Below are 23,005 nucleotides of genomic sequence, written 5' to 3'. Positions count from 1 at the left end.
AACAAATATTGATCTATTATGAAAAAAGATGAAAATTTCATAGGAAATTTCCAAATTTAAAACCTGAAACTTTAAAAGAATTTCTCACTTCCTGTAACCTTTGGCTAAGCACCCCTCCCCCCATCCCACATACACACCCACCATGCCTTTTAACTTTCCTTGGCCAGTAGATCTCTCACTATAGTATGATATTCTAGAAGCACTGAACTCTACTTTCTTGCTTCCTATTACTATCTGAAAACAAGGAACTCCAAAGGTATTCTCACAAGTTATCAGTATTTTTTAAAACCAAAGTTATTCACCTTCTATAGTTAAGACAAATGAACGTCAAACACACCCACATTTAATGGTTTAGAATTTAAAACCTTCGTGGCATTATCTTATATCAGTAAGCACACAATGAGTTCTGATTATAAAAAGAGATATGATAACTCAGTGAATTATATAATGTAGAATTATAATCCTGGTGTGACATTATATAAAAATGCATATAACTTTCTGTTGTTATATACTTAGCCCTACCCCTACTTCAGGAAGGATTTTGTCCTGGTAAAAGATCTAAAAATATACAGGTTATTAAACATCCAATTAATAATTATGGGGAAGTAAAGAAAGACTCCTAAAATAAAGGATATTTTTAAATAGTTTTATTAAATACAAAGTAAGCCCATATGATAAAACTCAGTATAAATACATAGAGACAGTAAAAGTAAATGACTTCTAAAATCAAAGTAGACTACAGATATACTATTAATAACGTATGAAAAATATATGGAATATTAAATATTTGATCCAGGAAGCTATTAAGCTCTGGTTTGAAGAAGATACTTATCAATTCTACTAACAAATAAGACCTGAAATTCTGCAGGAGAAATGTAAGAGCATTTTACTCAGTAGGAACGTAGTCATACATTTTAATTAGAATTTCCACACCGACGAAGTTTAACTGCATAGTGTAAGTGAAGACTCCACAAAAACAAAACTAATGATCTCCACGGTCTTCAACCAGAAGAGGCAGTCACAGGCTGGACAGCCAAGAGCCCTATGAATTGACCAACTGCCTAAGGCAAGAAACAAAGTGACGCCTATTCTTTATTGATGTCCACATTTGCAAAAATATTAATCTAACACCTTAATCTCTGAGATTATTACTTAACACATCTGAATCTTGAAAAACAAAAAAGGAAGTGGCTAAAATTACTAATATCTTCTTCACCCTGACAAAGATGAATGGAACTTCAACTCTAGATCTCAAACTGAAAAGTCTGTTTTAGTTAACTTCCCTTTAAGGGCTGCAGTCCTGTATTTTATTATTAGATTCAAGAAACTGTATTTTAAAGTGTTCTCTTAAATATTCACTATGTTTTATGGCTGAGAACACTTTGCTGAACACTTGGCATATTCCCTAATAATCCCACAGACAGGACAGAGGTGCCTGAGGAATGAAAGGCAGAAGCATGAAATCCATAATGCTTCTATATAACTATAACCTATATAACTTTATACACAGTATTATGGAAAAATTAATTTATTTTAAATTTATAAAATGATTAATATTTTTCATCAATACAGCTTACATAATTTCATCATCCAGTGCGTTTTCAGATTTACAAGTGTGGGCTAAAGAAACCTCTGCCATGATAACCTGTTAATAAAACTATTTTTTTAACATTCAGAAAGACCAAACCAAAAAACGCATTATTATTTGATTCTAAATTTAGGTTCTAAATTCCAACGAACGTTGTTGTCATTATTTTTTATGAGAATTCGTCCGACGGCAAAAGCACAACAGCAAAATACATGGGAAGCATTAAAAACATACATTATGTCTGCTTATATTTCGCAATTCGGATTGTAAGCAATGAATGGGCTTCAGAGAAACACACGCTTCGAGAAATAAAAGCGGGCGCGCAAGTGGTATGACTGCCAGCTCATAAAACACGCCTTGGAGGTGTCACCTGGTACACTCTGTGCAATCACCCAGACCCAACCTAAGGGTCCCACTTGCAGCTTCCTCCTTCAGGGGGAACTGGGGCCTGAGGGGATGGGGGTACTCTTTCATACCGGACCCCCGCATCTTCACTTTGTAGAAATATTCAGTACGACAGCTGCACGCCTCCTCCGCCACGGCGGGAGCAGCCCTTGCCTCAGTGCCCGGGACCTCCTGGCCCCCGCCTCACCTGCCCCCGGCCCGGCGAAGGCGCCGACTCCGGGACCGGTGTGGGCCCTGGGACTGCCGGGTCCCGCGGGCAACTCTCCCTTCTCCCCAGTACCCCCCAAGCCCACACTTTCCTCCACTTTGCCCCAAAGTCAACGAGCCCCGCCGCGCCGGGAAACGCACCAGGCGCCCTGCCGGCCACCGGGAGAGAGCACGGCACCGAGGGTCTGTAGCAGAGGCAGCGGTGGCGCGGGGCTGACCGCGCGGCCAGAGCGTCCCGGCCCGCGCCCCGCCCCGAGGCCCAGCCCGCGCCCGGAGCCGGCCCCGCAGCAGCCTGAGACGCGCGAGCTCCGGGTCGGGCCGCGGCGCGGGCGGCTCCGTTACCAGCAGGTGGATCTTCCGCGACCCCAGCGTCTCAGAGCCCAGAAACCGGCACCGCCCCTCCATCCCGCGCCCCTCCGCGCAGCCGCCCTGCGCCCCTACCTCGAGGCAGCCCGTGCGCCGCCGCCGCCACAAGCCGCGAGCCACAAGCCCCTCACCCGCCGCTGGCGCTGCCAGTCCTGCCGCGGCCGCCGCCAAGGCTGCTGTGGCCGCCGCTGCCGCCGCCGCCGCTGCCGGGCGCCCCGCCTCCCCAGCGCGACTCCGCCCCCGCCGCTGGAGCGCCGCGGCCGCCCCGCCCCTCGGCCCCGCCCGCGACCCCGCCAGCCATTGGCCGCCGGTGCTGCGCGCCCTCCACTGAGCGCCCCCGTGCGGCCGAGCTGCTCGCATCAGTGGCCCGCCTGGCTGTCATTTAGGGGCGCCGTCTCGCAGCCCATATAACTCTCCTGAGATCCTTTTCTCCCCCTTCATTTAATGTCACGGCGAGGTTTGGAGCGGCGTGTTGGTCTCCGGCCCCAGGCTGCGGGAGCTTGGCGTCTCCGCGCCGCCCCGCCGCCACATCTGGTTTTAATCCTCCCCGGCGTGTGCAGAGGCAGCTCAGGCTGCCAACGCAAGGCCCCAGGGAGCCCTCGGCCTACGCCTGGGCTCGCGACCCGACCACCCGGGGCTGCCTCAGCCCGAGCCCCTAGCCCCAGCTGCTGTCCCGTTACCCGACCGTCCAGCCTGGGCAGCATTCCTCCGGGCGACAAGTCCCAGGGGCGGCTCCCGCCCTAATCCAAACAATAGCTTCCGAGGCCCCGTAGTTCCAGCCTCACCGTCCATCTCTGACCTTCAGGGCATCCCCAGCGACAGGCATCGCTATCCCCAATTTGCTGGGACTCAGGAAGAAGGACTAGCGTAAGCATAGGAAGGAGAAATACAAGATTTAAAGGCAGATCATTTGGGTGTTAACGCCTTTGATTTTTCCGCTTCATCACCTGTCCTGACCCTTTCTCCTGAGCCCCGTGTTCCAGTCGGTCACCATGTCAAAACGTTTGAAGTTAACTTCAGAACCAACTAGATAATCAACTATAGACAGCCTGAGCGGTCTGCCTCTGGTTTGCTTAGTATTCATAGGTACTGCGACTTGGGTTAATAGTAACTACAGTTGGGCACATCATCTTTTGGATAATACACCAAAGATGTGTTATTTTAACCGTTACAGTAATCCCAACAACAACCCTGCAAGTTAATATTTACAGGGAATTGAGAGGCCGAAGATCAAGGAGACACCCTTCTTCTTGCCAAGCTGCCAAATTCTTTTTAGAAAACAGCAATCCAAAAATTCAAAACTAAGAGGCAAACCTCAATGGTTTGTTTCCCCCAGAAAAATCCAACCCCCACCCCCGTGCTTTTTTTTTTTTTTTTTTTGTCTCAAGGTAACAGTAATTAACAATCAGCTATGATATGTATGAGTTTCTCAGTTCTTCCATGGTGATATTTCTCTCTGAATGTTGACCTGTTTTAAAGGTCAGGGAAGAGATACATGATTCCCTTCCTCCTGTGGTCCTCTCTTGATTCAGAGGAAACAGACAAAAAGGTTCATCTACTATCCACCAGCCATGACATTAAATGACAACTTCTCTCTCTGCTTTGGTGGCCTGAGAGTCAGATTTACTGTATTCTATGACAAAGACATTTCCTGGTAGCAAGCTGGCAATAAGATTTCATGACCAGATGTAAGCAATAAAGACTGAGACCATCTGAGACATTGTTTAATACATCTTGCCTAAAATATATTTTGGGATTGGAAAATCCTAGGTCTTATTACACATTGCTCTTAATGACAGACAAGCACACTCCCTCTTGCAAATGGAGAAAGCTCTGCCATTTGACAAATGATGAAGAAAGCCACCAAGCCATGCCCACAGGATTGGCCAAAAGGTCAAATAGCACAGGTAGCTACTGTTCCTATTTTACAGAGGAAGGAACTGAGGCCCTGGGAGACTGACTTGGCAGATACAAATAGTAATTTAGTCAGCCAGTAAATGATAGAACCAGAATTCACATCCTGGTCTGTTTGATTCCAGAGCCCCTACGTCATTCCACCACACTACCTCTCTGCTCAAGCCCTCAGCAATTGACCAATTTTGTTGAATGGATGAATATTAAAAAGATATGTTTCTCTCCACTTTCTCCATTTTTCCCCTTCTCAGTGAAAGAAGGAAATGAAAGCATTCACAAACATTCTGTAAGCAGAGGCATATGTCAGAGGAGAAAGGAAAGCCTGGAAGGACAAGTTTCAGTTACAGACTCAATGGGCTTATTCAGGAAGACAGCAGGAATTCCCTTTGGACACTGGTTAGTGGAGAAACCTACAGCAGAAGACAGAAGGCAAGTAGAACAAACAAAAACAAAAAAACAAAAATCACAACTGCTTTCCTTTGGGGGCCTTTTTGATAATATGTTGCTTCTCCCTGTCAGCAGGAGGGCAGGTTTGGGAAGAAATCTGGCCATACAGTTAAACTGGTCACAGACCATTCACATTTTAGCTCAGGAAAATCTGGATTTCAGTTCATTGTCCTAAGAATTGGAAAGACATGGAATATGTGCCTCCAAGGCATTGATCATAATTGGCTGTTCATTCATCCTAACTGCAGAGCACACGATTCTGGATTTTCCAGAATCTATGGTATCTGTTTAATAAAGGCAGTCATTCCAAATCCCACTGAGTCCTTTCTCTTTTTCTTATCTTTTCTGTGATGATTCTCCTCCTCTATTATTCCCTTTTTGTTCCTTCTCTACTCTACAGTTTCTCTTTTTGCCTTGTCCAGGCCTTTAATTCAGTCAGTGGAAATAAGGGAAATGCTTAGGCAAGAAGTTCTGCCTATAACTTCACCATTCTGTATTCTGTCCCCAACAAAACTGCTATGTTCTTTCCATGTTTTCTGAGTATTTATGAGGTACAGAGGCACCTGGCATCTAACCACAGGACACTCACATACTAGTGCGAGTGGTGGGTAAGGAATTAAATCCCAAGACAGTGCCACAAATTCAAGGCACTAGAATAGAAGATAGGATGGGGCCATCAATCAGATTCTCAGGGCAGGGGAGTCTTCCTGAAGGCAATACCTGAGCTAAAAGCCGAGTACACACCAGAAGCTAATCTTTTCCCTTTATTGCTCTCATGGTGCGTAGTTGTTGGTGAGGCCATGCCTATAGCAATCAACTTGTAAGAAATCAAGGACATGATCTGTAGTTCTCTTTAACTCCAGTCCCTTCCATACATTAGCAATCAAACTGCATCATATATGAGTGCTTATCAAAGTGATTCTGGTTTGTTGGCTTCTTGCTTGAATGGGATCTTCTTTAAATTGTAAAGGCTTCAAGAGGAATCGCACCGGGAGGTCCTTCCTGGCTTTTTTAAATGGTTCCTGAGAAGTGGCAGGAACTCTCTCATTTCACTTGATAAACAGTGTGCTCTATCACTATAGTCTAGAAGCTACAGGGGAACCAGGACCAGGGTAGGAAGTAAAAGGTTATGTGTTTCAGGCACAGTGTCCCAACTGTTTCTGTCATGTAATCAAACAGAGCACACAAAGGCCAAGAAATTAACAAGAGAATTCAAATAGAACCAAACTATTTAATATTCAACTCTAGGTGGACATTAAGGCTAATCCAGATGAAGGACAGCAGAGAACTAAATTATTTTTATTTATTTTTACCCTTCCTCCTCACACCTTTGCTCATCTCCATGTGAGAGAAACCTTGAAAGATGCCTGTCCTATTTCATTCACATTCACACTGTTGGGGTAAATGGGTCTATCAGATTGTTCAGACAAAAGCCATCTTGTGTGACTATGTAATTTTGGAATTATAAGACCTCACTATTAAGTGTTATGGTCAGTGGTGTTTGCATATGTGTATAAGACATAGCTAAAATTTTTCAAGGAAAGCCCCAAGACAAAAGAAAATCCAACCATCTTACCAGGAAAGGGCTCTCTTCCAGGCATTGTTAGAACAATCAGCAATGCCTTGTGGCAGGAAAAGTCTCTGCCAAGAGTGTTTAGGAGGATTGGAGGGATCACTCCCTTTTTAGCCACACCATTAAAGCTGACTCACTGGTTTTATTATATTTGATGTATACTCTGAAGGCACAGTGGAAGAGAATTGTGCACCAGAGAATTAGCGTGCTTTAGGGATTTTTTTTCTTTTTTCTTCCTCTGTGAATTTGGTACTTGTAAAAGATGCTGGATCAACAGCCCTGCATCTGAAATCCGTCCATGCATAAAACCAATTCCGGCAGTTCAACTGTGCTACTCTATCAGTTTATTTCAAACAGAATAAAAACCTTAACTCGAAAATACATTCAGGGTCACCTGGGTGGCTCAGTCAGTTAAGCGTCCGACTTTGACTCAAGTCATGATCCCCCAGTTCGTGGGTTCGAACCCCGCATTGGGCTCTCTGCTGACATCTTGGAGCCAGGAGTCTGCTTTGTATTCTTTGTCTCCCTCTCTTTCTGCCCCTTCCCCACTTACACTCTGTGTCTCCTTCTCTCTCAAAAATAAATAAACATTAAAAAAATTTTAACAAAAATACACTCAGGATCATGACTTCCAAATACTATGCCATTTGGAGCTATGGATATCTAGACAACATAATCTTTGTCACCTTTTTCATAATAACCCAGTATTTCTTTACCCTCTTTTATAGTGACTGGTCACAGCCCTACAAGTACATGTCTGTATCAGCCAAAGACCAGTCAGACAAGAAAAAAGAAACTATTCTAGGTATTTTGGAGAGAGGAATTAATACACAGGAGATTGATTGCAAAGGTATTGAAAGGGCTGGATGAAGAAAGAAGGGGGTGAAGAGCAAAGAGAAAGCAGGATGGATACCCAAGGATCAGGGGCTGCTAATGCCCGTAGGTGGAAACTTTGAGCTTGCACCCACTATTGAAGAACTACTGCTATTGGTTATGGAACCCTTAAAAAATGCTGCCTCAACCTGGGTGGCAGGCAGCAATCACCCTACCCCCTCAGCTCATGCAGCTGTTGCCAACAACCTCAAGCAACTGCCACACTGTTGGTGGCAGAAGCAGGAAGCTTCTCTCTTTCATATGCCTTCTGATCTCCAGCTAGTGCCTCCTGTTGGCAGACACTAACAGAAAGTTCCAGGAAGCCGGGGGAACTGCAGCTAGCTCACTCCCAGCTCCAGTATCGCAGAGCCGAGGACACAAAGGCAGCACCTGTGAGACCAGAGACAATGGGTAGATAACTGACCCAGTGTCAGAATAAAAAGCTATGTCAGGCATTCTTGAAAGCAAAACCAGAAGCTTGTCCTGGAAACATGAGGGATGGAGAACTGTAAGGCTGTCAGATCTTTCTGCTCCTGTGGGACTTATACAAACTCTAGAAAACACAGTTCACATTCACATGGTTCCCAAAAGAGACCATTAACCTGTCTCATGGGCAGCCATCACAACACTGTCGCTAGTAAAGAGAGACTTTTCTATCAAACGATAATGTATTAAGCCCTTACATGATCAGTAGTCTAGAAGACACGGAATTGTAAAATGTGGTCTTAACCCTCAAGGAGTTCACAGTCTATTTGGAAGAACACCCAAGGCTCTCATTGTCTCATGCCTGCTTGCCACTGGAGCCACATTCTTCTAACCCTCAAGCCAAGCCATGCCATCCTGAAACCTTCCCTCCCTTCCACAAAGTGGCAGAGGCTCAAGCAACTCACTCCCCATCCCCATTCCACCACCCTCTTTGGCTAGCTAACATCCCTCATGATTCAGCTGGTTGCCACTTCCCTGCAAAGCCCGTCCTTACCTCCAAACCTGGGAGAGGGACCCATGACAATCCTATCCCTACTCCTACCTATGGATTCATCACACTGTACCATTTTCCTGAGATTCCAGGCTGGTGTTAGCTGGAGGAAGAGCAAGCTTTGACACCTCTCAACCTTTCAAGTGGTTGGGTCAGATCTGGGGCAGTCGGAACCCTCCAGCTGCAGGCAGCCTGGGGGCCATGAAGAATGTTACCATTTTCTCTGTATTTTGCTAAGTGAAAACAGCTGGGCCGCCCCAATATACTCTGCTGACTTAGGTGCCTCATTCACTCAGCTGTTATTGCTTGTGGGTAGGGAACATCTTATTAAGCAATGTATGGCAGGCACAGGGGAGCTACTCTGCAAGGGTTCATTGATGGATTGAAGGAGAACTCTGTGAAACAAGACACACTTGCTCTGAGCCTTCAAGAACAGGTGTAGGATTCAAGCAAGTGTAGGGGGAAAAAGACATAAGCATTACAAGAGAAGGAGCACACACACACAGAAGGCAGTGCACACTGGTTGTTCAGGACACCTGGGTGGAGGGAGTAAGCAGAGGCACTGTGGGAAATGGGGCAGGTCATGGAGGAGAGTGCAATAGAGTTCTAGCCTCAGGATCAGATAAGAGGAAAGCACTGATGATTTCTGAGTTGAAAAGCAATATTGGGACACCTGAGTGGCTCAGTCAGTTGAGCATCCATCTTCAGCTCAGGTCACGATCTCAGGGCTTGTGAGTTCCAGCCCCACATCAGGCACACTGCTGTGAGTGCAGAGCCTGCTTCGGATCCTCTGTCCCCCTCTCTCTCTGCCCCTCCGCTGCTTGTGTGCTCTCTCTCAAAAATAAATAAAATATTTTTTTTAAAAAAGCAATATTATACGGGCGCTTGGGTGGCTCTGTCAGTTAAGCGTCCGACTTCGGCTCAGGTCATGATCTCGCAGTTTGTGAGTTCCAGCCCCATGTCAGGCTCTGTGCTGACAGCTAAGAGCCTGGAGCCTGCTTCGGATTCTGTGTCTCCACCCCCCCCTCTCTGCCCCTCCCCTGCTCATGCTCTGTCTCTCTCTGTCTCTCAAAAATAAATATTTTTTTAAATTTTTTAAGCAATATTATAACAAATTCTAATATTCAAGGGTAAAGAAGTTCTCATGTCATTGATACCAACTACAGAATTGCTGTAGCATTCTTATCTGAATTTAAGAAAATGGGGGAACACCTGGATGGCTCCTTCGGTTGAACTTCCAACTTCAGCTAAGGTCATGATCTCACGGTTCTTGAGTTGGAGCCCCACATGGGGCTTGCTGCTGTCAGTGTGGAGCCTGCTTGGGATCCTCTGTCATTCTCTCCCTTGGCCCCTCTCCTGCTCATGTGCACTCTCTCCAAAATAAATAAAACATAAAAAAAAAAAAGAAAAGAAAATGGGTCTTATGAGTTTTAGGATTATCAAACAAATATTTACTGAGCTGCTATTATACAGTCCATCTGCACACCTCTACTAGAGGTGCTTAGTAAATATTTGCTCCTTGCCTTGCTTGTGCTTCCTACTTTAAACTTTAAATTGATCTAGGATCAAAATCACAAGGCATATGATAAGCGAAAGGAGAATAGAGAAAGACGGTTGTCTTCAGTAAATTAATGTTCTAATATGGGTGTCTCAGATGCCACTGAAAATGCCATATCACTTCAGAAATGAACTATAGTGAGAACTCAGGTGTCTCTTCAGAGAAAAGAATCTTCCAGAATTCTGAACACTCCATTCAATAGATTTGTTCAGGTCATCTTCATTATAAGGAGTTCGGGGAGGTGGAAACAGTGTAAGAACTTGAGAAGGTCCTCTGAATATAAAATCTTGGTGCATGGAAGTACCAGTTTAGACATTCCAAGACAATCTACAGAGAGTGGTTTGTAAAATGAATTTTTAAGAAATTCTCTAAAAAAAGTTTTTGGGGGGCGCCTGGGTGGCTCAGTTGGCTTAGCCTCCAACTTCGGCTCAGGTCATGATCTCACAGCTCGTGAGTTTGAGCCCCACATCGGGCTCTGTGCTGACAGCTCAGAGCCTGGAGCTTGATTCAGATTCTGTGTCTCTCGGCGCCTGGGTGGCTCAGTCAGTTAAGTGGATTCTATGTCTCTCTCTCTCTGCCTTTCCCCTGCTTCACTTCATCTCTCTCTCTCTCAAAAATAAATAAACATTTTTAAAAAGTTTTAAAAAAGTTTCTGGACAGCCATTTGTTTTGTGTAGTTAACAAATGCTTATTGAGGGTACATGCTATAATAGTGACATGCCTCTGGTTCTGTATGAGAAGGGGATGAAGGAGCAAGGTTCAGTTCATACCCTAGAGGTAAGAGGGGTGTCAACAAGTGCTTCCCAGGTTGGGGAGCAAGAGAACAGGTCTAACAGAGGTACAAAAAACTTGAACACAGTTGAGTTAGAAACACGGAGGCCTCATTTTAGGTAAACTCAAGTCTTGTGCTAGTTGGGCACTGTTTCTTTTCCTCTGGGCTCCCAGGCCTGGTTCATAGCCTTGTGTCATCTCCCAGACAGCCAGCCTGGCATTTCCTCAGATGATGTCTTTCTCCAATGAGTAATTGCCCCATGCTTTCATTGTGGAGAACCTTTTGTTCCTGTTGGTTTTCCTCATAAGCACTCCATGTTATCTAAAGCTTTGCATATCAAACAGGCTAAATATATTGAGTAATCATTTTCCTAGTTTAATTCAATGATATATAGATCTACAGGTAGACAGATATATACATAATCAAGAGTTGTGACTCACAACAATGTGATGGCCAACTCACAGATGTCTAACTATTAACAGACTAGCTAGTGTCCCAGGATACAGAGTCCTAACACTTGTACCCTGCCCTATAGAGGTGATTTAAACTGGACCAAGACCAACAGAACTCAGCAAATCTCTTCTCTGAAGTGTTTTGAAACAAAGACATACTGGGGCACTTGGGTGGCTCCCTTGATTTAGTTGAGCATCCAACTCTTGATTTAGGCTCAGGTCATGATCTTAGGGTCCATGGGATTGAGCACCACCATCCCCCGGCCCTACCCATCATCAGGCTGCATGCTGAGCATGGAACCTGCTTGGGATTCTTTCTGTCTCTCCCTCTGTCCCTCTCCTCCCCTCATTCCCTCTCTCTCTCTCTAAAACAAAATAATAATAATAACGATGAAAAGGACATGCAATATCATGCAGTATCAGGGCAGAAGCTGAAAGACAGAGGATGGAGAAGACAGAAACCTTGAGCAAAAAGGAAGGCGGAGGTAGAGAGGAAAGTAGAGAGAAGAGAAATGAGTCCACAAAAGGGTAAGAAGCAGCAGCCTGAGGGAGAAGCAGACTAAGCAGTGGAGGCACGACTGAAGCAGTGCTGGACCTGTCTATCAGGTCAAGCCACTGTAGGAGGGGAGTGTGTACTGCAGGCAGGACAAGGACAGTCAGACTTGAACTTGTCTAGGAGGCTGAAGGCTTGATTCCTACACTTCTTAAAACTACCCTCACACAACTCTTCATGAAGGGCAGAGCAGAGGGGTCAGGGATTTGAGGAAGGCTGCCCGGTCTTCAAAAATAGGACTTGTATTTTAGATTACCCACAGTGTATATTATGTGCTCTATTATTCCATTCTCCTGTCACCTGTGCATTGAAAAAAGTAGGTAATTTTACTTATTTCCATTTTGAAATTTGAATTTAAAACAATTAGTCATGGGCTGAAGAGATAGAGAGGCCAAGCCACCAAACCTCATCAAGGCAGCCAGAGATCCAACAAGGTCAAGGTTTGATAAGGGCATGACTTATTGATATACAGATTCTAAAACTGTCATACAGAGGATAGAAATAATCTATTTCTGGGGTGCCTGCGTGGCTCAGTCAGTTAAGCATCAGACTCTTGATCTCAGCTCAGATCATGATCTCAAGGTTCAAAAGTTCAAGCCCTACATCAGGTTCTATGCTGACAGTGCAGAGTCTGCTTGGGATTCTGTCTTTCCTTCTTTCTGCCCCTCCCCTGCTGTGCTCTCTCTCTCTCAAAATAAATAAATAAACTAAAATTTTTTTTTAATTTTTCAATGTTTATTTTTGAGTGAGTGAGAGAGAGACAGAGCATGATGGGGGAGGGGCAGAGGTGGTGGGGGGGGGGGAGACACAGAATCCAAAGCAGGCTCCAGGCTCCAAGCTGTTAGCACAGAGCCTGACATGGGGCTCGAACTCACGAACCTGCAAGATCGTGACCTGAGCCAAAGTTGGAGGCTTAACCGACTGAGCCACCCAGGTGCCCCAGAAATAATCTATTTCTAATAATGATGATCATAATCTCCACATTCCATTTATTTCCCCAAAACCCAAAACAGGAGATCAGTCAGATAAATCCTCTTGTATTTTAGCATTCATTAGAACTGTCTATGTATGGGGCACCTGGGTGGCTCAGTTGGTTAAGCTTCTGACTTTGGCTCATGTCACGATGTCATGGTTTGTGAGTTCAAGCCATCCATCAGGCTCTCTGCTATCAGCATGGACCTTGCTTCAGATCCTCTGTCCTCCCTCGTTCTGCCCCTCCCCAGCTTGCACTCACCCTCTCTCTCTCCCCAAAATAAATAAAAACATTAAAAAAAAAAAACCTGCCTGTGTGGTATTATTTTTTTTTTATCAGCCTTCTAATTTTCCAACCTGAATTGTATCTCACTGGTCACATTTATGTTGCCATTCAGCAATAACACAGAAGATGATATTCAGAAGTACTAGGGAGTTGGACTCCCAAACTTCTAGCACAATGTAGATTTGGCATCATGGACTTAGAATGAAAAAATATAAGAACTACTCCCAGTTAATGGAAAAATAAATTGTAATTGTATTGGGAAATTGCCCAAAAGAACTTGCCTCAAAAATGAGAATTGAGTTTTTAACTAGAAAAATCTGATAAGGGTAAAAAAAAACCCCATCCTATAATTCCTCTAATCGTCTAATGGTCCTTATAATTTACTGTTTCATTGCCCTCCTATAAAGGGACATTACACTTGAGTGTCTGTCAAATGTTTTTATAATTATGAAAGTACCCCCTGCCCAGCAATGTGAAATAATTTCTCCTTTCAAATGAAAGCTTCAACCTTGCAGTGAAAGTACATGTGCCAATTTCTTCAAGTTCCAAGGCTAAAGGAAAAGTCATCATCTTGGCCTCTGCAGAAAAGAACAAATATTTAGAAAACTTCTTCCCCCTTTTAGCATTTGCCATAGTTGTCATTTGACCACGTATCATATTTCTTTCCTGTTTGGCACATATTTACAGAGTGTTTACTATGTTCTGGGCACAAAGCACTCGGTGGCACACACAACTGAACACAGCTATTCAATTTGTCTGGAGTGTGGGGAAAGGGCAGGAATATAGCAGGAAGTGAGGTTGCATGGAAAGAATGGTGTTTGGGGTCAGGTGGTTGGGGATGGGATACTGGAAGAGTGCTTCGGTGCTAGCAGAAGGAGTATGAACTTTGTTCAGTAGATGAGGTGCAATCATCAGATGTTTTTGAGAATGGCTGGTCAGAGCTGTGGTCAGAAGGTGGGTCCTGATCCTCCTGGTGGCAGCCTGCACAGTGGGGGATGAGGGAAGGAGGTTGGATCCTCTGGGCAAGAGCTAATCAGTCCTAGCTTAGAAGACCAGAGAGAGGAAGTGGAAAAAATGGCACAAAGATTTTGAACCCAGCGATGGGGCTGATTGCTACTAGCATTCCAAACCAAAGCAGAAGTTACAGTGTTGGAGATGTATGGGAGGAAGATGACTTCAATTCAGACTCTGCTGCCCTTAGAGTTGTTAAGAGATAAAGAGCTATTGCTCTTTGGCAGGAGTGGGAAATGAACATCAGACTTCAGAAGAAAGATCAGGTGACACCAGCAAGATGGAGAGGGATGGGGGTGAGTAGAAGCCATGGGTTTATCAGCAAGGCCACTGGCCGCCTTCACGAGAGCCATTTCAGTAGAGTGGCTCTCTCTCACTTTCTCTCTCTCTCAAAATAAATAAATAAACATTAAAATAATAATATTTAATTTAATCTTCACAACAACTCTAAAAGGCTGAAACTCTCATTTTGCCTGTTTTACACACAAGAAAACTGAGGCAAGAGACATTAAATAACTTGCCCAAATTCATGCAACTAAGAAGTCACTAAGCTGGGAATCAGCCCAGCCATCCTGCTGGAGTCTGTGTCCTTAATCATGACGCTGGCCTTCCCCAACCACTGCTAAGGTATAAAAGGAGTCCTAGGAACTTTGCAGAAACTAAACACAATCATAGAAAGCTTTCAAGTAGGTATTGTATTTAAAGGCTGGCTCATTTTAGAGAGTGACTCAGGCTAAGTTCATCATCACTTGTTATGGGGCCAAAAGTTATGTAGGAAAGCTGAAAAATCTGCCAACATCCTGAGCCTAGAATTGAGGACCCTAGGAGCAAGGAGGAACCCTAAAGTCTCTCTGGGAAAGTGCTTTTTTCACATAAAAAGAAATCACTGTCCAGAGCAGCAAGGTGGCTTGGCTAAGGTCACATCACTGGCTTAGGGTCAACAAAGCCCAGAACTCAATATCCTGAGTCTTCCCACTATACCCAAAGGAGCTGGAGGTGGAGGAGACCGGGGAGAGGGGTGTGGTGAGAGAGGAAAGAAGCAGAAAGGTGAGCCTGCACCCCAGAACCCAGGTCAGGGTGAGGGTGAGTCATACCAACCTATGCACAGGCTACAGCTCAGCTCAGTCCTTTTCCTGAGAGAGCTCCCTGAGGTTGCATGTTCCAGTCGGCCATTTAGCATGACTCTAATTTCTTTTCTTTCTCTCCATCCTCACTCCCATCCAGGGTCTTACACTATTTATGCCCAGAAGAAAGGGTGGATGAGGCCTGGCACACAAGTGCTAGGTGAATGTTTTAAAATTAATTAATTGACCCACCCATGAGTGAATAGTATAGGAGAAACGTGCAAAGGAATAGCAGCTCCATGGATTTCCCCTTGATCCACTGGGGAAGAAAGGAAATAACTTCAGCAGAAGCCTCTTGGATCCTCAGAGAAAACACGTGGTTTGTACCAGTGACGAGCTACACAGAGTTGGTACTGGTCCTTCTTCAGGTAAGTCCATTTCTTTACAACATTGAGGTTCTCACCATAGGAGCTGCAGTTGGTAACTTTCACCTTTTACTGGCATTTAATTTTGCTGCCAACAGGGATACAGCAATGTGAAAACACTAAGTGAGTGTCTCTCGCAAAAACAACTTTCCACAGAAAAACTCACTGTGCAAACACGGCTGCTCCCTAAATGGCCCTACACATAAGGCCCAGAAACAGAAAGTACATTTTGCAAAATAACGGCCTCTCCCAAAACTGTTAAAAAGCTTTTGGGGTGGCGTTAAATCTCATAAACAGGAGAGGGCAAAGTTATTACGATCCAGTGATCATCTTCTGTATTTGGCTTGGCAATGCATTATGTTTGGAGACCATTCTACTTGTATGATTAAATGAAATGACTTGAGGAAAATACAAAAACAATGTCCTCATCACAAGAAAAAAACTTTTTTGTAATGATATGTGATGATGGATGTTAACTAGACTTACTGTAGTGATCATTTCACAGTATCTCCAAATAGCAAATCATTCTGTTCTACGCCTGAAACTAATATAGTGTTATATGTCAATTATACCTCAAGTTTTTTTTTAAAAAGCCAGAGATAAGAGGTCAAAACAAATGAACAACCCACTTTTTACATAAAAAAATGTAACAAGTTTCCAGCTTGAATTTGAGAGTATGCAGAAATCAGAAGTTATTTATATGGGCTTAATTTTAGGGGAGAACCCCAGACAAAAAATACTTTTCTTGGTGATTCTCTGTTGCCTGAACATTATTAGTATTTTGTTATGACTTATCACTTAAGTATAAGGACTTTCTCTTTGATAATTATCTTGATGTTGGTAATCATTCTACAATACATATGTTTATCAAATCATGTCATACACTTCAAATACATACAATTATGTTTGTCAGTTATTCCATTACAAAGTTGTTTTTGTGGGTGTGCTTTTGTTTTTTTAAGAGTGAATGTCCCTGGAAAGGACACTGCATCACACCAAGGCAGCACAGGCCTTTGGGCCCAGACAGGTCATCAAAACCAGTGACCATAGTCGGGGATGAGTGTACTTCCACCCAGTTGCCCAGTGTGAAGGGGCAGCCCCTACACGGCTCTGACCACTTATCACCTCCTGGGGATAGAGACCCAGAGGAGCCAGATCTGCTTTTTCAGAAGAAACTGAAATTCTGATTCTAATGTTAATTTTCCATATTTTAAAATAGCAGGTGGACCAAACAAAACACATTTTCTAGCCATAGCTGAACAGTAGATCTTGGCTTCCAACCTCTCCAAAATCTCCTTAGTTCATAATGTCTTCATGGGAATCAGTAGACCTGAGCCTCAGGCTTAGTTTGAATCCCAGATTTTCCATTTAATCAATGTGGTATATAGGAATATATGATATATATTTTAATAAGGTGTGTGCCTCATATTAGTATATATGTTATAAATTATATTATGCATATTATATTAACATATCAAGTAATTAGGCCTAGTTATACTTAATGTTCAGAAGCCCAGTTTTCACATCTGTAAAATAAATATGATATTGGTCACCTTGCGGGGATGTTGTGAGGCTTTACAGCATACAGTCCTTGCCATTCTGATTGGGGGTCCTGGGGGAGCTACCTGAAACTTGAGGCCTCCTAGGCTTGATATTTTGTTAAATAGCTTGCCCTTAGAGCAGCAGAAAGCAGATGGGAATGGGATCAGGGGCCTGGTGGACATGGGGAAAGTCTGGAGCAGTCACAGAAAGGATTACTAAAGATTAGACACAATTTCCCATCTTCGGTTCTCATCTTTTCGTGACTGGCTGAGCCTTTGTGAACTTCAGTACAGTGTCCTCTCCAAGAGCATTCACCCTTTAAGATGGGACAAAGGATGGATAGAAAGAGTGCTCTGGCAGGGAGGGGCTGGGGAAACCACACCCAGGGCAGGAAGGGGTCCCTTCTTCTCCCACCATGCTTTGCAGCCTGAAGGCCTCTGCAGCTCCTGTATGCTCAAGTTCTGTCCTAACCCAGACCTGCCCAAACACTATAGTGATCACTTTATGTTCACTTTAATAAAAACAACTTACAGTCAATGTGTGAAATACAATTCCAACCTTGAACAAAGAAAAGGTATACACATGTATGCAAGTATGGAAACTGTCCTGGTGGAGAACACCAAAGTGTGGTGGTAGTGTTTGGAGGGTGGGGGTGGGGTTGCTAGGAGAGTTCCAGTTGTATCTTTATGCTTGCAGAATGGCCAGTTTTTCCCAGGACCCTCGAATGCTCAACCTGATGGTTCTCAGCCTGGATTTCCCCCCTCTTCCTTTGAAAAGCCCTCTGCTGTACTGTGCACAGCACTTCACTGTTCTGTGTTCTTTCTAGTTTTGAGTTTATGCCTTCTTCCCACCCTGCCATGTTAATGGGTCCAAGTTGTGCTGCTCAGTGGAGGCCCTTTGTCCTCTTTCTCCCTCTGCTTTTTGCCAGTGTGCCTCCTCCATCCCCATCTCTGCCCCCAGCACACCTCTCCGTAAGTCAGCGTAAGGCCTCATGGCCCCTCCTGTATCTCTGTCCGATTGTCTTCCCACTGTAGACTTTCCAACAAAGAATGAGCCCAGAGGGGACTCCCTTTCCACATATGTTAGCGACCAGCTCTGGTTGTTTTTTCCTTCTCAAACCAAACTCATTATCTTTCTCCACAATACATCTTTTCCTGCCCATGTCCCCATTTAAGGGGTTAGTATCCCCCCTTGCTCACAGTGACTGAGGCAGAAGTCTCAGACTCAACCTTTGCTCCTCTCCCTTTCTCTTCCTGCACTTGGGGTCAGCTGCAACTCCCATCTGTCTGTTTCTCACAACCGGCACAGGCATTTGATCTCATTTCTCCTGCCTCCTCATTAGAACAAGACCTCTTAACATTAGCCTTCCAGCAAAGGGTTACAGAAACCCCTGCCGTCTAGCTTAGACATACAAAAGGGATACATCTGAGCTTCCTGAGGGATGGAACCAAGAACTAGAACCAAAAACTGGGGCACACCTGGCAATAAGTTAGTCTTTATTGGAGAGAAGGACTGGGGAGTGGTTGGGGGTAAGGAGTGCTCCATCCACTGCAGAGGATGAGCCCCAAACTCTGCAGCGTGGCACTCAAAGCCTGCCATGGGTGTGCTGTTTCCTGCCTGGCCAACAGTACCTTATCATAGTTTTTCTCAAAAACACATGACCATTTTTGCTTCTCTTTCCTGATACTAGTCAGAAAAAAATATGATTTTTAAATCACAAGGGGGCCTCATGCAATAAAAATGTCTGAGAAAAGAAATATAGCTCTTTAAGCTGAAGACCTCTTTTTCAATAAGACATATGTAAAAATATGGTTTAATATGTCTTGATCTTTTTAGAAAACACACTTTTATTTCAGTTATAATTAGATTGTGTGGCATATGTGTTTCTTCCACTATAACTGAAGGGGTCCCAGGGATATGAAGAGAACTCTCTAGAATGGGTATCTGTTGGTTTTGTTTCATAAGCAGACTCACAGTAGAAACAGTTGCCTTTCCAATATCAGTTCTCCACTTTTCTTTACTAACAGAACCCTGATCTTTTTGGGAACAGCAATATCCCAACTTAATAAATACATTTCCCAGTCTCCCTTTCAGATGTGGATGACAATATGATGAAGTTCCTGCCATTGACAGTTACACAGAAATTGTTAAGTGAAGACTTTTACCCTCAACCTTCCTCCTTCCTATTGTGTGAAATAGGGACCCAATGGCTGGGGCTTTAGCTGTTATTTTTTGACTACATCCCCAGGGATAGTAAAGCTCAAGGTTAGGAGGAATCTGGTTTCTTAATGCTTTGTGAAGCTGCCACACCAGCCTTGAACTGCCTAACTTCAGACTTCTTGTCATGTAAAAGAAAAGTAAACCCTAACTGGTGGTTCCCAGCTTGAGCTGCCCATAGGACTCATCAGAGGAGATTTAAAAATTATTGTTGCCTGGATCTCACCTCAAAAGATTCTGATGTAATTGATAAGGGGTACAGCCTGGGCATGCAGGTTTTTTTTTTTTAAGCTTCCAGATGATTCTAGTGCACAGCAAAAGTTGAGAACTACTGCCCTACTCTATTTAAGCCACCACTTTCCCAATGTTTGTTACATACGGCCAAATGCAATGGTTCACAGATGATCTTCATCCTCAGCCACCCAGCGTGTTTCTAGTTAGAATGATAATTAAGAGCTGTTGATGTGGGGCACACAAACTCTGCATAAAATCAGACCCAAGGGTGGGTGTATGACCTAACTGGGACCAGTAAAACAATAAAATCTTGAGAAGCAAACATAGGAGAATAACTTCATACCTCGGGGCAAAGATTTCTCAAACAAAATATAAAAAGCACTAACCATGAAAGAAAAAAATTGGAAGGTTTTTCTTTTCATTTTTGTTAAAATAAAAAACTCCTGTTCACCAAAAGACACTAATAATAGAATGAAGAAGAAAGCCACATGTGGGAGAAGATATTTGCACCATGTATGTAAGGTAGACTTATGTCCAGAGTATACAATGAACCTCTATCAGTCACTAAGAGGCAGTCAACCCAATAGGAAAATGGGCTGGAGACTTGAACAGACACTTAATGAAATACAGTCTCCAAATATCCATAAATATATGAAAAAGTGCTCAATTTTCTTAGTCATTAGGAAAATACAAAGTAAAACTATAATGTGATACCATTGGATATCCATTGCATAATAGTATCAAAGAACTCAAATAAAATAGACTGACAATACCAAGTATTGCTGAAAATATGAAGTAACTGGAAACCTTCTATACTGCTGATGGGAGGGTAATTAATGCCACTACTTTGGGAAATTGTACCTATAAAGTCTTTTGACAGGAGAAATGTAGAAGAATTTTTGGACACCTTTTATAGCCACCAAAAATCCCACCCCAACCCCAAATTCTGACTACTTAAAAAAAGAAAAAGGAAAAGAAAAACAACCCTGCAAACTTAGACACAAATCAAAGCTGGAGGGCCAAGTAAATTGCACACTATTTATAGTAATGATACATGGTAGTGCCATCTTGGCCAGGAAGCAAATACCGTCCAGTATAAAGTGTCAAAAGGTCTTTAGGAACATACCCCTGAAGTAAAATGCAATTTACTGTATACTTGTTTATATTGATTGCGCATGACCTAACTTCACTGTAATGATTAGGACAACTTTGGTTGTAAGTGCTGGAACCCAATTAGAACAAGATTTAGCCAAAAAGGGGATTTTATGGACAATTGCTAGGTTAGAAGCTGCAGGAGAGTAGGGATGAAGACAGCCTCAGGAACAGCTGAACCCAAACACCCCTGGGATGCCTCAGCTCTGCATCTCTCCTTGTGTGGCTTCCTTCTTGCTGACTGCACACCTGCCTCTGTCTACATAGTTCTCTGTACAATTTTATCCACTGGGAAGACACTCGTTTTTTTCTCATTTCCAGTCTTAAAATTCCAGGGGAGGAGGGTGATTGGCTCACATGGGTCAAGACCCCATCCCAGGACCACTCAACTGTGGCTTGGAGATGGGACCTGACAAAGGCACTGTGAATGTCCAGCTCCAGCCTGGAGCCCAGTCTGTACTGTGACCAGGAGGCATATTTTCAAAATGCCCACTCCTGTGTTATCATGAAGATGAGGTGAACATGAAGCAATGCCAAGAAACATGGAGCACCAGATGACTGAAGGAAAGCACGTTCAGTTTAGGGAAACGTAGATTTTCCTACTGAACACCAAGTTATGTGATTGTGTTTTTCTGTATGACTGTTTCTCTAATATTGCCTGTATGGGGACTGGAATTGGAAGAAAATCAGCCACAGCCCCTAGTCACTACACACCTGGAGATATACCCACAGAGAGCCTGGGTTGCCTAAAACAATAGACTGCCACACTCCATAAGCTATAAGCGCTACCTCAAATTATGGGATTGGGAAGCAATGTGTACCCAGAACAGAAAAGGTCAAGCATCAAGACATGTCCTGCATCAGAAAATGTAGACCATGTAGTAAAAACAAAATATGGAGGCAAAAAATGTGTCCTCAAATACAAAACATGGTCTCTGAATACCCATATCCTCAAAAATGGGGATCAGGCTGTTCCCCTGTTCCCTACAGAGAATTTTGGAATGTGTGTGTTGGTGTCATTAGCTGAAGAAATCTAAGGAAGGGCCATGAGCTCCAAGACTGGGTGGACAAAGGTCATAAGGAACAAATTCTGTTTGTGCACTGGATTTCTCTGAAAGTAGTAAAACTTTGCACTCTGTATCACATGTTTCATCTACCAAGTTAGAGTTTCACAGGAAGTTGTTCTTCCTGTATTTTTACCAGTAAAGTAGATGCACTGTGGCAGAACTCAGTCTGATCCCCGCCCCGCCCCCCCCTCCCCCCCACCATCAGCATTGTAACTATCTGCTCGTGGCGTGGCCCATGAGTGCACAAACATGGCAGATTTCTGCTGCGTGTCTGGGCTTTTGCATAGGTGGAAGCATATATTGCTTCACTGAGTGTTTCTTAATTCATTTCCTGAAAAATACAGCTGTCTTCTTTCAATTCCTTAAAATTAATATCTTTTATAGCTACATTGTGGTTCTCAAAATTTTGGCTTCACAGCATCAGTAAGAAAGTGGTCTGGATTGACTTCCTTTGGACAGAACTCAGTTTGTGACTTTCTCAATACTACAAAACCAAACAAAGGCACAAAAACCAAACAAATGACCTGTTAGGCTCAACATAGCCAGTTACCTAACTGAATTTTACTTAAGGTCTTGTTGACTTATGCAGACATAGCCTAGGCTTCTCTGGGACCTCAGGGCATGTCATCAAAGACAAAGTGTCTGGTTGAATGGGGGAGAGCATTAGGAGGCAGGAGGCCTTCATCCCAAAACAAGTCCCAGATAAGGGAGCATATTCCCAGAGATGGGTGGCCCATGGAGAGCTGGGAATAGGGTAGGGTGAATGGAGATGGGTCAGGCATGCCTTTATTATTTTAGCACTATCTTCAATCAGAAGGAGAGGAATTCTGAATCCTGACCTGGAATTCCTCCCTTCTTCTCTCCTAAGCCACTGCCCCCTGGGCCATGCCTTGGCAATGCCATACATAAACCATGCAAAGGGAGTTTGCCCACACTGTCTTACAGATGAGGGTATATTGTCAGAAAAGACCCATTACTGACTCCTGTTCATACTTCCTCTTCTCTCTTGGTGTCTGGAGAATTTCGAGTAACAAGGAGAAGTACGCACAAAAAAGAAGAATCTGGAACACTAATGATTAAGGTGGCAAATTAGTGTCTAGTCCTGGAAATCATAATTGATACAAATGCTATATGCAGTGTGCATGGTGTGGTGAGGGGGAGAGAGAACAAAAAAGAATATGGGAGAATAAAAGTTACAGTACCTTCCCACAAAGTTCTGCCATTTATATAGGTAAACAAACAAGATCAGAAATTATAAACAGCCTGGTTGAATTGGATCAATGGAAGGATTCCCTTAATCCCCAAGTTATTATTATTATTATTATTATTATTATTATTATTAAATCTTTAT

General features: G+C 43.6%; 1 protein-coding gene across 4 annotated transcripts in view; it reads right to left on the bottom strand.

Moving 5' to 3' along the window:
* MGAT4A (alpha-1,3-mannosyl-glycoprotein 4-beta-N-acetylglucosaminyltransferase A) overlaps positions 1-2,744 on the bottom strand; it is a 122,997-nt gene extending 120,253 nt beyond the window's left edge. For all 4 annotated transcript variants that reach the window (XM_030310436.1, XM_030310437.1, XM_030310438.1 and 1 more), the window contains exon 1: positions 2,642-2,744. The gene's annotated coding sequence lies outside the window, so the exon portion shown is untranslated. The remainder of the gene's footprint in view (positions 1-2,641) is intronic.
* Between the last annotated feature and the right edge of the window lie 20,261 nt (positions 2,745-23,005).

This window comes from Lynx canadensis, chromosome A3 (genome assembly GCF_007474595.2).
Source record: "Lynx canadensis isolate LIC74 chromosome A3, mLynCan4.pri.v2, whole genome shotgun sequence".
NCBI classification, from domain to species: domain Eukaryota; kingdom Metazoa; phylum Chordata; class Mammalia; order Carnivora; family Felidae; genus Lynx; species Lynx canadensis.
The sequence above is the reverse complement of the archived record's forward strand: the minus strand, read 5'-3'. Positions and strand labels throughout refer to the sequence as shown.